The 17,236-nt window shown below is 46.1% G+C and overlaps 1 long non-coding RNA gene across 1 annotated transcript in view; it reads right to left on the minus strand.

Annotated features, from left to right (window-relative positions):
- Positions 1–9,284, minus strand: part of LOC144334303 (uncharacterized) — a 39,428-nt gene extending 30,144 nt beyond the window's left edge. Inside the window, exon 1 of the long non-coding RNA XR_013404013.1 lies at positions 9,189–9,284. This is a non-coding gene — a long non-coding RNA (uncharacterized LOC144334303). The remainder of the gene's footprint in view (positions 1–9,188) is intronic.
- Positions 9,285–17,236: the final 7,952 nt, after the last annotated feature.

The following is a 17,236-nucleotide window of genomic DNA, read 5'->3' on the forward strand; positions in this document are numbered from 1 at the left end:
AAAGCCCAGCACTTCACCTGACACTAAGTACCTACTTTGCAGTAGTATTCTGGCTCCAGTTAAGACAAGAGTGGGTGGGTGTATGTGTGTGTGTGTGTGTGTGTGTGTACATGTGTGTATGTGAGACACAGAGACACAGAGACACAGAGACACAGAGACACAGAGACACAGAGACACAGAGACACAGAGAGACAGAGAGACAGAGAGACAGAGAGACAGAGAGACAGAGAGACAGAGAGAGACAGAGACACAGAGACACAGAGACAGAGACACAGAGACACAGAGACACAGAGACAGAGACACAGACACAGAGACACAGACACAGAGACAGAGACAGACAGAGAGACAGACAGAGAGACAGAGACAGAGATAGACACAAGAGACACACAGAGACAGAGAGACACACAGAGAGACACACACAGACAGAGAGAGACAGAGAGAGAGAGAGAGAGAGAGGGCGAGACAGAGAGAGAGAGGGCGAGACAGAGAGAGAGAGGGCGAGACAGAGAGAGAGAGGGCGAGACAGAGAGAGAGAGAGAGAGAGAGAGAGAGGGCGAGACAGAGAGAGAGAGAGAGGGAGAGAGAGAGAGAGGGCGAGACAGAGAGAGAGAGAGAGGGAGAGAGAGAGAGAGGGCGAGACAGAGAGAGAGAGAGAGAGAGGGTGAGACAGAGAGAGAGAGACAGAGAGAGAGAGGGCGAGACAGAGAGAGAGAGGGCGAGACAGAGAGAGAGAGAGAGAGAGAGGGCGAGACAGAGAGAGAGAGAGAGGGAGAGAGAGAGAGAGGGCGAGACAGAGAGAGAGAGAGAGGGAGAGAGAGAGAGAGGGCGAGACAGAGAGAGAGACAGAGAGAGAGACAGAGAGAGAGACAGAGAGAGAGACAGAGAGAGAGAGACAGAGAGAGAGACAGAGAGAGAGACAGAGAGAGAGACAGAGAGAGAGAGACAGAGAGAGAGACAGAGAGAGAGAGACAGAGAGAGAGAGAGGGAGAGAGAGATCCTTTACAGCAAAGTACAGAGGATTGTAAGACATGGCAGACAGGGCTGAAATGACCCCTAGGGTGTCACAGTAACAGGGTATGGGCATCACTCATCCTCTGCCAGATCCAGCTAACTTAGGTTCTTCTACCAGAGGGTAAACAGAGCCCAGGATCTGCTGCCTGCAGAAACAGGCTTGCTAACCTGCAATTTTCTTTCCTGATTTGATTGAGGCCAAATATTTAACATTAGTGCTTATAATAGGTACAGTGGTTAAGGAGTTCTGGCTCTGAAGTCACTGCATGCCTTTTAATCCTGGCTCTGCCCTTACTAGACAAACTATCCAACCTCTTTGTGCCTTAGTTTCCTCATACACAGAAGAAATGATTATAGATATCTTATGGAATCATTATGAGTTTTCAATGAGATAATATATATCCAGTGCGTGAGAGTGTGCTTGCCTATAAAAATCCCTTAGAAACAAGCATTATTACTAACATTTGAGTTGGCTTATGGATATAACTATAATCTAGACAGTATGTTAAATGCATACATCTTCACATTTATGCTGTAATCTCTGTAATATTAATATGTCCTTTTTATAGACAAAGAAACTGAGATACAGAAAATGACTTTACCAAAGGCACCCAGCTGATTTCTCCAGGAACTCTTTCAAGTGAGGAATATTTTTTCCCTCATCTGGGTCCCTGCCACACTGTGTAACATCTCCATGATGACGCTTACTGAACTGTACTGTAATGAACTTTATTATTTTCTCCTTCCCATTAGACCAGCAGTTGACAAACTACAGCCTTTGGACCAAACTTGATTTTTAAAGAAAAATTTAATTGGAACACAGCCGTGGCCATTTAAAGCTACAATGGCAGAGCCGAGTAATTGCAACAGACCATATGGCTCACAAAGCTAAAAATATTGACTACCTGACCCTTTAGAGAAAAAGTCTTCAACCCCTGCATTAGACTGAGACTAAAAATACACACACACACACACACACACACACACACACACACACAAATAGCCACGCATGGTGGCAAATGCCTTAATCCCAGCTACTTGGGAGGCTGAGGCAGGAGAATCACTTGAACCCTAGAGGCGGAGGTTGCAGTGAGCCGAGATCACCCCATTGCACTCCAGCCTGGGCAGCAAGAGTGAAACCCTGTCTCAAAAAAAAATAATAATAGTAATAATAATAATAATAATAAATAAAAGTCCCAAGTAAAGAAATGAGTGAAAATGTGGCAGACTTGAATGGACGCCACTTCTCAAGGAACAATTGCCTCAGGGGCCCAGGTGTCAGGGTTTTGAGCTCCATCCAGATTCTTAGAAGCCCCTCAGCTCTGTGATGCTGCCGATTGTGTAGGGGTCCCCACAGGTGACTCTGAGACAGAACTTGTATCAGCTCTCCACATTATCACCCCAGCACCTCTCACAGCCTCCTAAAACAGAGGACCATCATCTTAAGAAAACCCCTCTTAAATCCTCACTTGTGAAATGGAAAAGTTGCTAGAGATGGTTCAGAGGGCCTTTCCCACCTCCTTTTTTGCGCACTGTTTCCTGACCCCAGCCTTGTTTCTATGCCTTTCATTGGAATCTCCAATGCCTTGAATCAGAATTTGCCTTTCTGCCTGAGGCAGGATGTTCCGAAGTGACCACTTTAGCCTCTTGTTGGAAAACAATGCAGAAAATAGCCACCATTAATTGAGCTCCTGCTCTGTGCCAGGGACTGTGCCATGTACTTCGCTCTGAGAACCAAGGTAGGCTTTATCATCTCCATGTACAGATGAGGAACTGAGCGTCTTGGGGGTGTAGACACCCGCCCAAGGTCACACAGCATGTTCAATTTTGGAGGTGAGATGGAAACCCATTATTTCCTCTTTTCTCATGTCCCTGACCTGCTTCACCAGGGACCCATGACCAGTCACTGGAACAGTGTTGGAACTCGATTTTTTGATCTTGAATCAAAGTATTTCAACTGTATCCACCTGACCTGGCTGGGTTCATGACAAATAGGGTGTCACTTATTTGAAATGCATTAGCTGTTTACTTGCCCTGCATCCAGCTGTATGCTGGATACTATGCACAGGGTAGACCAAGCAGTTTTACCTCTCAGGGACCTCGCAGTCTCATAACAGGATGTAACAAGCACTATCCCTAAGCCAGTGAATGAAGGGCTACCAGTGGGTGGGGCTATGGGTGGGCGGGGCTCCAGCTCCACCCCACCCCTCCGGGTTAGCTATCCATCATCTCTCCCCATACACTGAGTGAGGTTCCATGTAGGACTCCCTTTGAACAAAAAGTTCCTTTGCTAACTAAGTTTGAAAAACTTCCACACTAAGGGATGAACAAAGCAGGAAGAACAAAGTGCTGATGCCATCGCCATCTGAAAAACAGGCTTTTTCAAGAAATCATGTTCTCTCAGAAGTTCACAGAGAACAATTCCTAAATACATTCCTGGAGCGTTTTTCATCTCAGAGGACAATTAACCTTTGCAATTAGCTTCATCAACAGGAACTTAATAGCAAATATTTCGTTGCTTAGCAACAAGGAAGCAGCCACCAGTGGGACTGCAGTATCTTTGGGACTCAAGTCTCCTGGGGTTGCAGGCTGAGGAAACGCTGAGCTGGATTTCCAGATTCTGTAAAGCTCTTTGCCCAAATGTCCTCTCCCCTGAAGGCCCTGCTGTCAGTGACCTAAGGGAGCGAATGACCCTGACCAGTGGGGACCCAGCCCTCAGCAGTGACTAGAAGGAGTGTGCCAGCATCTGAGCACCCTCATAAGCCTCAGAACAGCCTGAGGATGCCCAGGCCAGGAGGTGACACTTGCTTCACCCTCTAGAGATGTGTGGCCTGGGAAAGCCAGGGCCTGCAGAATCCCTACTGCCGGGTGACTTTTCTTTTCTCTCATTTCCACAGGGCCCTGCTTATCCCCATTTTAAACGGGAAAAAGCCTCTGATTAAACAAACCACTTGCCCAAGTCTCCCGGCAGTAAGTGGTGGAGAAGGATTTCATCCCAGCCTCACGCTCTTTCCACATCCCCACAATGGCCCCGGGCTGTGCTACTTCCCTGGACCTGAGCTTCACTATTGGACCAGATGAGCCTCTCAGATCCATCCCAGCCTGGCACGTCTAGATCCTGCCTCCCAACGCAGGCTTCTGAGATGTTCACTTGAATCTCTCACCATGGACATTACCCAAACATTACCTAATGTTTTCCAGAATAATCCTATTTCTTTCTGTGTTTTAGATTCCAAACCAAAAAGGGACATGATTGTGTGGTGAAAATAACAAGGGACTTCAAATCAGAAAACCCAGGCTCGGATCCTGGCTCTAATATTTACCAGTCATGTCATTTTAGGGTTACAACCTTTCTAAACACCTTTCCCTAATCTGTAAAGTGGAGATCATAATAACTACCTCAGCAGGATGCTATGAGGACCAAGTGAGAAGCCTGGCATCTGGCAGGTACTCAAGAAACAAAAATGCAAAACCACTGAACAAAAACCACCACAAGACACTACATGCCTCTGTCCTCCTAGTTTCTATGCAGAGGTATAAGACTTTTGTCTCTACCTCATTTCATTTACAAGGACTTCCCACTAAAAAGTGAACCAGAGATGTTCTAGACAAAGTTAATTGCCAGAGACCTCTCAGTATATGTAATGCTAAACCCAAACAAATAACTTGAAGAAAATGTTCTCTTTTTCAATTAAATAAAAGTAATTCCCATTCAGACTGATCTGGTTTGAATTGTGACTATCTCATAGCATCTGAGACTTCGGCAAACACTGTAGCCACCATGACACCCTCGGCTTTAACACACGGAGGAAAGCGATATTTCCCTAATAAGGGACTGGTGAGAATTAAATTTAAAAACTTATATGATAGAGCCCAGTCCAGTGCCTGGCTCTAGATCACAAATTACTCAGGCCATATTTGTTATGTCTGAATCCGTTTGATGAACACTTCCCTTACCAGTTTCTGTTGTGACTGTCCTTTGAAATTCCTGTCAGTTTATTTTTTACCAAATTACTCATATCTATACTGTTTCAGTATCAGCTTTAGGAAAGAGCACATCCGCTTCTATTTTCAAACAAATACACACACAAAAATGTAATTGCAGCCCCAATTTCTTTGGCACGCTGAAAGTGCTGCATATGTGTAAAATTGCAGCTTAAATTCCCAAAAAGCTCTTTGGAACTTTAAGGCTGCCTTCCATCCCCAGAGCTCCTGCACAAAAACCTCTTCATCCTGCCCAAGCATCAGCCCGCCCTCTTTGAAACCTATGCCACAAAAGTCTGCAGAACAAACTTCATCGAGTTACCATATTACTCAGTAATTCCAGTCCTGTATATACTGTATATACACTCCTGTATATACCCAAGAGAATGGAAAATATATCTGCACAAAAACTTGTACATAAATGTTCATAGCAGCATTCTTCGCAATAGCCAAATAATGGAAGCAATCCAAATGTCCATCAGTGGATGAATGGATAAACAATGTGTAATGTCCATATTACTCATTCCCTGTTAACACTGTAGCAAATTACCAGAAACGTAGTGGCCTGAAACAACACACCTTTACTCTCTTACGGTTCTGAAGGTCAGAAATCCTTCATTGGTTTCACTGGCTCCAGTCAAGGTGTCAGCAGGGCTTGTTCCTTCTGCAGGCTCAGAGGGGAGATTCTGTTTCTTTGCCGTTTTCAGCTTCTAGTGACTGTCTGCATTTCTTGGCTGGTGCCTCTTCCCTCATCTTTGAAGCACCATCAGTCCAATTTTGTTTCTATCATCGCATTGCCTTCTCCTCTTCTGTAGTCAAATCATCTTCTTTCTTTTTCTTATACTTGTGATTACATTAGGACCCACCTGAATACTCCAGGCACATCTTCCCGTCTCAAAATTCTTACTTGATCACATATGCAAGATTAGGTTCCTTTTGCCCTATAAGGTAACATCACAGGTTCCAGGGATAAGGATATGGATATCTTTGGGGGCTGTTAGTTAGCCTATAGTGTACAGCGGGATATTGCTCAGTCATGAAAAGGAATGACATGCTGATACATGCTATGACTTGGATAAACCCTGAAACATCATGCAGAGTGAAAGAAGTGACACAAAAGACCACACAATGAATTATTCCGTTTATATGAAATGTCCAGAATAAGCAAATCCATACAGACAGAAAGTAGATTGGTGATTGCCAGGGAGTAGGGAAGGGAAGAAGAGGGAATGACTGTTAATGTGTACAGGCTTCTTTTGGGGGTGATGAAATGCTCTAAAATTATATAACAGTGATAGTTGCACAGCTTTATGAATATACTAAAAACCACTGAGTTGTACATTTTAAAAGGATGAATTTATGATATGTAAATTGTAGCTCAGTAGAAAACAAATTAGAAAAAGCTCATGTGTCAACATTACATATAAAGTGGAAATATTCCTTTTTAATCAAATCATGATTTGAAGCCATTTAATCTAAACAAAGTGCTTTCAGCTAAACTGTTCAACCACACTGTGTACCTTGTGGTGGCTGGGCCTAGGAATCAGGAGGCCTGAGTTCAAGTGCTGGCTCTACGCCTTACTGTGTCACTGTTACCATTTCTGAGCCTCAGTTTTCTCACCTACAAAATGGGCAAAATAAAAGTACTGACCCCTCAGAGTTGTGAAGATTCAGCAAAATAGTCACAGAAAGCTTGTCATGGAGTAAGTGCTTGATCAGTGCAGGCTGTTGCTTTGATTTTCTCATCCCCTGATGCTGATCAACCTTAAAGGGACCCCATCCATTCTAAGGGTGACTCACTATTCTAATTTAAGTTTCAGATTGTCTGAGGGGAACTAGAAGGAAAGTTATCAGGAAGTGTAGTAAATGTACCAGGCACTGTGTGGAAGGATGTAGACTCCAGAGTGAAGAAGTGAGAGGGGAGGAAAGGTAAAAAGGTACAGACAGGGGCAAGGAAGGACTTCATAGAGGAAGTCTAGATCTCATGCCAGGCACGCTTGTGTGTGGACTGTGTTTGTGTGTACATGTGCATGTTTGTGGGACAGGCAGTAGGTGACAAACAGGAGAGAAGACAGGATAGTAGGCATGAACAGAAAGCATTTGAGGCATGAGTAAAGGCTCAGAGACATTATACAGCCTGGATCTTTCAGGAAGCATGAGTAGTTCCTACAGATAGAAGTTGTGCTAAAACAGGCAACCAAAGTACTTTAAACAGAGAGACAGAGAGTAATCTATTAGATTTGCCTTTTAAAAAAATCTCTCTGGCTCTAATAGTATCGCTTTAAAAAAAAGGCATGGGTGCAGATGTGAAGGAATGCTAGGTGTGGCTGATTAATGCCAATGGAGACCATTACAAGGCCCAGCTGGCTTGAGGTGGAGAATGCTATGACTTTTTTGATATCATTTTGTGTTAGAGCAGAGATTGCTGTAAAAAAGGTGATAGTAGCCCCTAAACATAATATAAAGGTTTGAATTGATAGGTTATTTTCTATTAAAGGATAGGTGCAGCAGAGAAAAACTGTAGTTTAAAAAAAAAAAAAAAAAAAAGGCTGGAAGGGACAGTTAGGAGACTGTGGCAATGGTCCAGTCATTGGGTGACCAGGACCTTAATCAGGGTAGAGACGAGAGAGAGAACATTCCTGTTCCCACTGGACACCAAATGAACATCTATGTGTAGAGACACACAGGCAAACACACACCCCTTTGAAGGCACTGGCATTCTGCAACCACAGGACTGGACCTAGCCGGGGGTGTGATGGTTAGTTCTGTCAGTTTGGCTAGGTTGTATCACCCAGTCATTTCATCAAACATTAAATTAGATGTTGCTGTGAAGGAGTTTTGTGGATATGGTTAGCATCTAAAATCAGTTGGCTTTGAGTAAAGGGGCCTTTGACAACATGGGTGGGCCTCATCTAATCAGTTGGAGGCCTTATGAGCAAAAACAGGTTTACTGGAGAAGAAATTTGGTTCTGTTCCTGATAAATCTTCTTGATACAGAAGGTGTGACCCACTCCTTCTTCACAAGGTCTCCTATGAGCCAGGAAGCCACATACTATCAAGAGTCCTGCTTTGAAGTCAGCTGTGGCTTGTGATAGACCCAGGCAAGAAATTATTGTCATTCAAAGATTCCTCTTTGAGGGAAAGAGGCATGAGACACAGGGCTATTTCCTCAGCACCATCTGCCTCACTACCACCACTCCCTTCGGCTCAGCCCACCAAAAGGAGGTACACTGGCCATCCCAAGTCAGGAGGAGAAGGCACAACTCAGCATCGCTAGGCTTGCACCTGGTCCTCCTGACCTTCTGCCACTTCTTCTTTACCCAGTTTCTCCCCTGTCCCTTGTACCTTGGCTGTGTGCCTGTGCAAAGGGTAAGCAATTGGTTCCAAGGATGGAGTCTTTCCTGGCTCCCATGCTGGAGTTGCTGCTTTCCTTCCCTGTCCAGTATTCCAGAGGTGCTGGAACTACTGTCCAGTATTATTTTTCCTCAACCTCCCCTTTTCCAGCCCCCAACAGCCATGCCCTGGTTGCCAGAGTCTGTGACTGGGGTCCTGCTGCCTCCTCCCAGGCACCACTAACCCTGGACACCCCACCTATCTACAGCCCACCGCATTACTAGTCACTTGGCTTGCTTGTGAGTTCATCTACTCTCAGACCCTGGCCTTCCACCCCTTAGCCTGGCCTGTCCCATCCTGACTGAGACCTGGGCTGGGACCTTTGAAGGCATAGCTGCTGCCAGCCCCAGCTGCGGTGAGCACAGTTAGCACAGAAGAGACTCGCTGGTGGTCCCAGGAGCCCCACACATCGGGTTGGGGGCAGGAAGCCCAGGCACTCTTGATTTGAGAGAGCAGCAGCCCCACGATAGTGGGGTGGTAAAGTCATTCTCCAAGTCCAGCTCCATCACTGGCCGTCTGTCTGCAGCCACACATGCGAGGGGGTTGCAGACCAAGCGGAAGGGGCTGCAGCAGCTGCAGGGTGGAGCTGGAGTGACTACTGCTGTGGCCATGGCCACCTGATTACCTGTCTCCTCTACAGCATGGCATTTCAGGGCCAAAGGAAGCCTCCACACCAGATGCTTATGGTTGAATGTAGAGGTGTGGGCAAAATCAGGCTGTATTAGTCTGTTCTCATGCTGCTAATAAAGACATACCTAAAACTGGGTAATTTATAAAGGAAAGAGGTTTAATTGACTTACAGTTCAGCATGCCTGGGGAGGTCTCAGTAAACTTACAATCATGGTGGAAGGGGAAGCAAACACATCCTTCTTCACATGGCAGCAGCAAACAGACGTGCAGAGCAAAAAGGGGAGACGCCTTTTATAAAACCATCAGCTCTCATGAGAAGTCACCCTCTATCACGAGAACAGCAGCATGGGGGTAACCGCCCCCACGAGCCAATTACCTCTCACCAGGTGCCTCCCATGACACGTGGGGATTTATGGGAACTGCAATTCAAGATGAGATTTGGGTGGGGAGATGGCCAAACCATAACACAGGCCATCAGCAGTCCTTGGTCAATAATTAAAATGGAAAAGACTTAAAGCTGTTTTAACCAATGTCTAGTCCCAAACCCTGCCTACCATTCCCCTTCCCTAGGTTCTAATGAATTGCTCTGAGATGGACCCTGAGAATAAGTATCTTCGTTAAAGTGCTTTTTAACAAAAATCACTTCTCAGGTGATTATAATGTGTAGCCTGGGCTGAGAACTTCTGCTTTGGAACTTTGCAATTGAGCCAACAACATTGATATCCCCTGAGAGCTTGTTAGAAATGCAGAATCTCTGGCCCCATCCCAGACCTATTGACTGAATCAACTGCATACGATCCCCAGGTGATTCACATGCATGTTTAAGTTTGGAAAGCACCATGGGAAATAAAGGCAACAACCCCTTCACTCAAGGGGAGTTACTTTCATTCTCCTTTTGGTTCTCACTCCATGACTGCAGTTCTGCATTATGTGACAGTACCCAGAATGAGGGGTCAAAATGACCAGATATTATGAGCACTGTGCCTTAGATCTGAGTCAGGCCTTAGATCCACCAAGGGTCACGAATAATTATTCTTCAGACTAGAACTTCTAATGATACCCAGCTGGAAGCATTCCTAATGCTCTTTCCATATACGGTCTTTTTGATGGGTTGACCTTGCACTATTAGTGACGTCTCTTCACTGAGCATTTGCCAAATGACAAGTACTTTATAAACACTGATCAGTTTCATCATCCCATAACCCCCTAAAAGTTAGATTTTATCAGCCCCACTTTACAAATGTAGAAACTGAGGCTCAGAGAGGTTAAAGAGCCCAAGGTCACATAGCTAGTTCGTGGCAGAGCCGTGATGGGAACTCTGGGTGTCTGATTCCAAAACTCAATATTTTTCCTTGTTTTATTTATGAAGCAAGTACGCCTTGCTTCATAAATAAAAGCTGTGATAGAACTTCAAAAACCAGACTCAGAGATCCCAATGTTCTCAGGAAAAAAAAAAAAAAAAAAAGAAAGAAAATACATTGCCCATTGCCGTTTCCTGAGACCAGTAACCAGAGGGAAGGATTTTTACATAAGCAAAAAGTGCCTTTGGGAATTCAAGTCCGACTCATTAATATAATGATTATTCCTCCCGCCTGGGCTCTAACTATATTTTTATTAGGATGCTTTACATATTCTTTAGCTTAGCTCTTTTAAAATGCTAAACTGTCTCTGCGTCCTCAAATGTGCCAAAACTCTAGGCAGTATATTTACAGGAAGTAAACACCCGCCTCCTACCCTCTAACCAAATAACTCCCAGAGGCCTGAATTAGTGGTATGCCTTTTAAGGAGGTGAAAATCCAACTCTCTCTCAGGAACATAACTGACATAAAATTCAAATCAAACTAAATTTATGAAGGGAACTCAGGCTGGCTTGAAGGCTCGTCTTGTGGCTGAATAGTTAAGATCACACACTGTTTTAGATATGTTCCAGGCTCCTCTGAGGCTGAAGCGGTTGGTTCCTGGGGCTCTGTCTCTGGAGAGTTTGGTGGTTCTGTCTGTGGCCAGGGTCAGAGGTCAGCTAGTGATGAGGTCAGGGTCCATGGTTGGGATTTGAATCCAGTTGGTGACAGCATCTCTAAGCTATGTATGAGATAAGGTTTAGTAAGTTACTTTCTCTCCAAAGGCATCGACTTGCAGGGTCACAAGGTCTCCCATTTAGGGTGTCTTGTTATGATGTCCTTTTTTATTTTCAAATATTTCAGCATAGAGAAGAACTCAATTTTAGGGACAGTTGCCCTAATCAAGAATCCTCAGTCCGAGGGCCACAAGATTTTGTGCACGCTCAGGAGGAAGCCCACACAAGCAATAGTTGTAAGTATTTCACTGTTATTTGTCTTTCAATTAACAGCTAAGGCCACAAGCTAGTGTAAGGCATGTCAAAAATGGGCTTTTTTGGTGAAAATACTGGCCCCATTGAGTAGGGAGATTGACACTGATGTCTTAGTTTGTTTGGGCTACCATAACAAAATACCATAACCAGGGTAGCTTACAAACAACAGAAATTTATTTCATACACCCTGGAGGCTGGGAAGTCCAAGACCAAGGCGCCAGCCGGTTCAGTGCTTGGTGAGGTCCAGCTTCTGGTTCTGAGATGGTCTTCTCCTCGCTGTGACCTCACATGACAGAAGGGGAAGGGAGCTCTCTGAGGTCTTCTTTATGAGGGTGCTAGTGCCACTGATGGAAGCGCTTCCCTCATGACCTAATCACCTCCCAAAGGCCCCACTTCCCATAATATGATCACCTTGGGGATTAGGATTTCAACACATGAATTTGGTGGAGACACAAACATTCAGACCCCAGCAAGCTTTCACTGGTGAAATAAAAGGCGCTCAGGATTTGGGGACCAGCTGAAAATACTTCAGAGACATTTGCATGAGTAGGACCGAAGAACTCAGGGAAGCCTGTACCTGTGACCATGATGCAGGGCTCTGGCTCTGGCCACTGGTTTAGGAGGCTTTCTGCTTGTCTGATGTTGACACGAACACAGAAATCTCATGTCTGGAATTTTGTTATGTCTACCTCAAGTGATCCTCACACAGGGTGAGGTTGGATGTAAAAGGACAGACAGCCGGGACCTCCCTGGACTCACAGAACAGGTTGTAGGAACTGCTGGGTTGCCTGCTTTGCCAGGGTGTAAATGTCTGTGTGTGGAGAAACTGGCTCTGAGACTCGCTTTCATGCAACCTAGGAGTGAGACTGTGGGGGAGCAGCTGACCCCACCCCCTCAGACTTCTTCGAATGACCTGTCACCCACCCCCGGCTTCCAAGCTTCTCTGCAGGAGGAAAAGCCCCCAGGTATCGTTGCCCTTTATCAAATTCATCATTCTTTCATCTCATTTGTTTTTCATTTTTTTGCTTCGGAGTCAGAGCTGTATGCATCAGACATGGAAAGGATTTCAGAACAGCTCCTGGCGAGGACTAATCTGATGAGAAGTGATTATGCTCTCAATGGAGAAGCAATTTATTGCCAACCAAATTCTTGTTGCCAGATGAATAAAGTTGGTGTTAATTCTGCCCACTCAGGGTCCTAAACGACTCCTCAGAGCCACCTGTGGGAATCAACAGGCATTGACAACAAGGGCTGGGCTTACAGTCTGGCCCACTGAGACCATAGCAATGATGTGTACAGCCTCTTAGATACCTCGGGCCCTTCCATCTCTGGAACCCTGGGAAAGTCAGAGCTGAAGGAGCCCTCGGAGTTGTCCAATCCAACCGTCTTCATCAGGAGGAGATTGTGACTCACAGAGATCCCTGTACTTACCCACAGCCACACAGTGGAGCTGGAAGGAAGGCTCTGGCCACCTCCCAGACTGCTCCTGAATTCCATTCAACAAACACGTGTCCAGGGCTTGCCCAAGGAAAGGCCCTGCCTCGTTCTGGGAATAAGCAAGTTCCCTGTGCTGGGTGAGCTCTCCGGACAGAGAGGGAGTGATAATGCAGCAAATATAAAAGATAAAGGACACAACACAACACACAGTGCTGTGAGTCCTGCTGCAGGCTGAGCTTTCTTTGGTCTTGGAAATGAATGCGAAGGAGGGTTGAGAAGAGCAAACAGGGCTAGAGGAAGGGCCCTAGGGCAGCATCTGGAAACCTCAGGGGTGAGGATAGCAGGCCCGAGCCCAGCTCAGCATAGGAGCTCCTGTGACTGATTTCAGTGCAACGTCCCGAGGCCCCAAGACGGCTCGGAAGTGGGCACATCAACCCCATCTCTGCATCTGAATAGACCCCTGAAATGGGTCGAATGCCAGCCTCTCCTCTCCTCCCTGTAGTCCTTCTGTCCTGCCTCCTTCATCTCCTCTCTAGCTTCAGTGGCTCTCCAAGGATCCTGGAGTCTCTGGGGCACCAGCTGGGTGTTCCTCGGAAAAGCCAATCTCTCTGCCTCCTCTCCTCTCCCAGTAGAAAACTAAATAACCACAACGAACATGTGTCCAGAGCCCTCCAGCCTACAAGGCACTCTTCCCTCACACTATCTCATTTACTCTTCACCACAACTCATTCTTCTCCACCCCTCCTCCAGTGTATAGGTGAAAACAAATCCAGGGTCCAAGTAACTGGCCCAGGTCATCGAGCTGGATCTGGGTGGACCCATTCCTGGACCTCTTCCTAGAACCACAGTTATCAGCACAGACTTTTGAGCTGATTCCCTGGCTCTGAATCCCAGCTGCAGCACTCACCAGCTCTGAGACTTGGGAAAATAACTTACCCTCTCTCTGCCTCTGTTTCCTCATCTGGAAAATGGTACTACTACTGATAAAATTAATCACACTGGATTGTCATGAGGATTAAATTAATTAATACAGGCAAAGAACTTAGAATAGTGCACCCTAAGTATTAGCTCTTACAAGCATTAACTCTAACCTAGGGTTCCAGCAGATTCCTCCTGTTAGGCCATTCAGCATCCCTGGGTACCTTCAGAGAAGTTGCCGTCGACAAGGCTGGCCCTCAGGACAATTAGAATCCTTCCTGAGTTTGCCTCCTCCTTCTCCCATCCTCAGCTCCCTCTATTTCTCCTTTGATTCTTAGCAATTCTTCCCCACTAATCCTCCTCCCCACACCCACACCTAGCCAGACAGGCTATTCCAAGATTCTATAAGATGAAACTACTCGACCTTTGTGTTCAAAATTTATCCTTTACAATGTTAGTTTCTAAATGTTCAGTACATACAAAAAGAGTTAGTTGTTCCTTTAAGAGTCCAGTTTTAAATTAAAAAGAAAGCTCTCTAGTAAGAAGCAGCTTTGCCTCTGCCTCCCAGCAGCAGCAAGGGGATTATCAGCAAAAAACCATATTGCATACTTAATTGCAATACCATCCCCAAAGCCAAAGTCTGGTCTAGGCTGAGTGGCTGATCTGAGCCCTCATAGTTACTACTTCCAAGTTCTGCAGAAGCCATCGAGGGTTCCATAGAAAAGATCTTTGCAGGAGCATGGTTCTCCGACACTGGGAATAACAGAGGTGACCTGGCACACTAGTGCTTGTTTTGACCTGTGGCTTCTTGGAACCACAGGCTTTGGATGCCAAAGAAGATTTACCTTAGGGAAATGGAGGAAGCAGACCCAGGAAGGGGGTGGTCCCTGGAGCTCCTGAGCGGCTTTGGCCACTGACTCAGCCCAGGTGCACAGAGTGCTTTGCCCAGTGGAAATAGAATAGGGATATTGGATTTGCCTAGACCACGTCCATGTATGAGCTGATGATGTGCTTTGTGATGTGTGGAAGCAGCAGAGGAAACCTCTGGCATTTCCTGCAGCTTCATTTGTCCTCCCTAGTGCCTGGTGCATAGTAGGGACCTAGTGTATGTTTGATGAATGAATTTCCCGAAGGTTGATGATCCACTCATTTTGAATCACGAAATTAACATTCAAGGACCCTCTCAGGGTTGCTGAGGGAGTGTGATTGGTTGCGAGCCTAAGCCACTTACATGCTCTCCTCTCCAGCAGTGGAAAACTTTATCTCATGCCTTTCAAGTAGAGATAGTCAAAGCTTAAATGGCTCAGCAGCTCCCGCCGATGTGTATCAGTGAATTGAAGCTTTTCAGAATCCCAGTGGAGCATCGAAGTCAAGGAATGAAGGGCGATATCTTGCAAGGGCAGGCTTCCTGGGAGTGTTCAGGAACTTCCTAAATACAATAGGAAATGAACTGCGTAAAATAGCTGGCTCCTACCCCACATTGTTAGAGAAAGTATCAAGTTTAAGAAAGTTTTACAGAAACTCAACTAGACCACACACATCATCTTAAGACCATGGCCTTCCAAGCATCTGGGTTCAGTGGTCCCTAAAAGGAAAAGACTGTTCCAGCATGGACCCCACCCCCAGCTGCCTCACTGTTGCCAGCCTCCTTTCCAGATTAACTGTCTCTGGTCCCTCATCCAGTCATCTCCTGTGCTGTCAATAGAAGTATGCACCTACCTCATAGATCTGGTCAGGCCAGTCTCCTTAATACCCCAATGACCCCCCATTGTCTTCGAGATGGAATAAAACTTTCTCAACTTGGCGTGCAAAGCCCTTTAAAACCTGGTCTTCATTCAGGCTTGATGTGCAGCCAGTACTCACCAATAAAGCCATACCAGCTGTTAAAATATTGAAATACTTCTGTGCTCGTTCAATGACCCCAGACATGCGCCAGCCAACCTCCTTGCTCACATGTCTCCTGGCCAGAGCCCCGAGGGGAAACAGTGCCCTGATGGCACTTGGCACTGACTCCCCCACACGCATATGCTGGGCTGGGCTAAGGTCCCTGGCGCAGGCCAGCATCCCCCAGAGGCACCCTCACATGGAAATGTTCGGGAACTACAACTTCTGTTGTAGACCACACTGGTTGTAAAATGCAGTATTTTGAATATTACTCCCACCTCAGTCAACGTACTGGATTTATTACCATTTCCTTGTTCACTTATTCGATGAATTAAGAATGCCTGAATGAATAAAGGGATGAGTGATATGTGAGCTAGTACTTGCTGTCTTCCCCAGCCCTATCATGAAGGAAGGGGGTTCACAGGGACCTATTGGTGATTAGAAGACACAAATAAGGTACCAACCACAGTGGCCACAGATATGTCACTCAGTGCCAGAAATGGTCACTTGGGAAGGGACTTTCATAGATGGGTTATACGCCAACCAAGTTCTCAAGAAGGGTCTTTCATGGGTGGGTTATACCCCAGCCAGGTTCTCAGCCATCCAAGTGTAGAAAGTGAACTTCTGCAGTGCACCCCAAAGTCATTTTTCAGGGGCAAACTCACACAACCAGGCTCAAAAGTCACGTTGTATTGTGGGAACACCAGCCTAATGATTGGGAAAGGTGACTGGAGTTCTCTGTGTCTTGTCCAGGCATTTCAGTTGTGACTTTTTCAGTTGCCAGAGACAGGAATTCTAATTCAAAATGACGTAAGTGCAAAAGAAATTTATCAGCTTTCAAAACTGAAAGTTCCAGGGAATAAATCTAGTTTCAGGTACAGCTGGATTCAGGCATCAAATGGTATCATCAGGACTCAATTTTTTCCTTCTCTGGGTGCTACCTTGTTGATTTAGGCTCCATATGGTGGACAGATGGCTTCCTGCCTCCAGGATCCCATCTTCCCAGCTTCAAGTCTAGCTGGCAAGAGTGGAAGAGTCTCCCCTGGAAGCCTCAGCATGCATCTCATTGCATCTCCTTGGTCCTAATGAGGTCACATAGCCAACTCTGAGCCAAGCCTTGCAACCAGCAGAGGAGTGTTACATTCTGATTGCCTGAGGCCTAGATCACATGCTCCACCCCAAGCCAAGAGTTGGTGCCTCCCAAGCACAAGGGCTGAGTGTAGGGGAAAGAGGGAAGTTGGATATGGGTACCACAATGCAGGGGGGGATGCTGGGCAGCAAACCCAACCAATGCCCACTGTACCAGGACACCCTATTATAGTACTGAGCAGGCCAAAACATTCTTCAGGGGCTTGCTTGGTATGTCAGAATAAGGCAAGAGGGCTATTAGGAAGTGAGATTGTTTTCACCAAGATCCAGAAATTGTCCTCATGCCAAAGCAGAACACCCATCTCTCAGGCAAAGCTGGGAACAGGCTAGCAACCCTCCTCTCTGAAGCCCAGTTTCTCCCTAGGCCCCATTCCTTCTGCAGGCAGACTGTGCCTTGATTCAGATGGGTTGATATCACCGATGCCACCCCAAGGCTGTAGGTGAGTAATTGGACCCAGTTGTGCCCACGCTACCTAGGTTTTCTTCACTCTGACTCATTTA

Source organism: Macaca mulatta, chromosome 14 (assembly GCF_049350105.2).
Source record: "Macaca mulatta isolate MMU2019108-1 chromosome 14, T2T-MMU8v2.0, whole genome shotgun sequence".
Classification (NCBI taxonomy): domain Eukaryota; kingdom Metazoa; phylum Chordata; class Mammalia; order Primates; family Cercopithecidae; genus Macaca; species Macaca mulatta.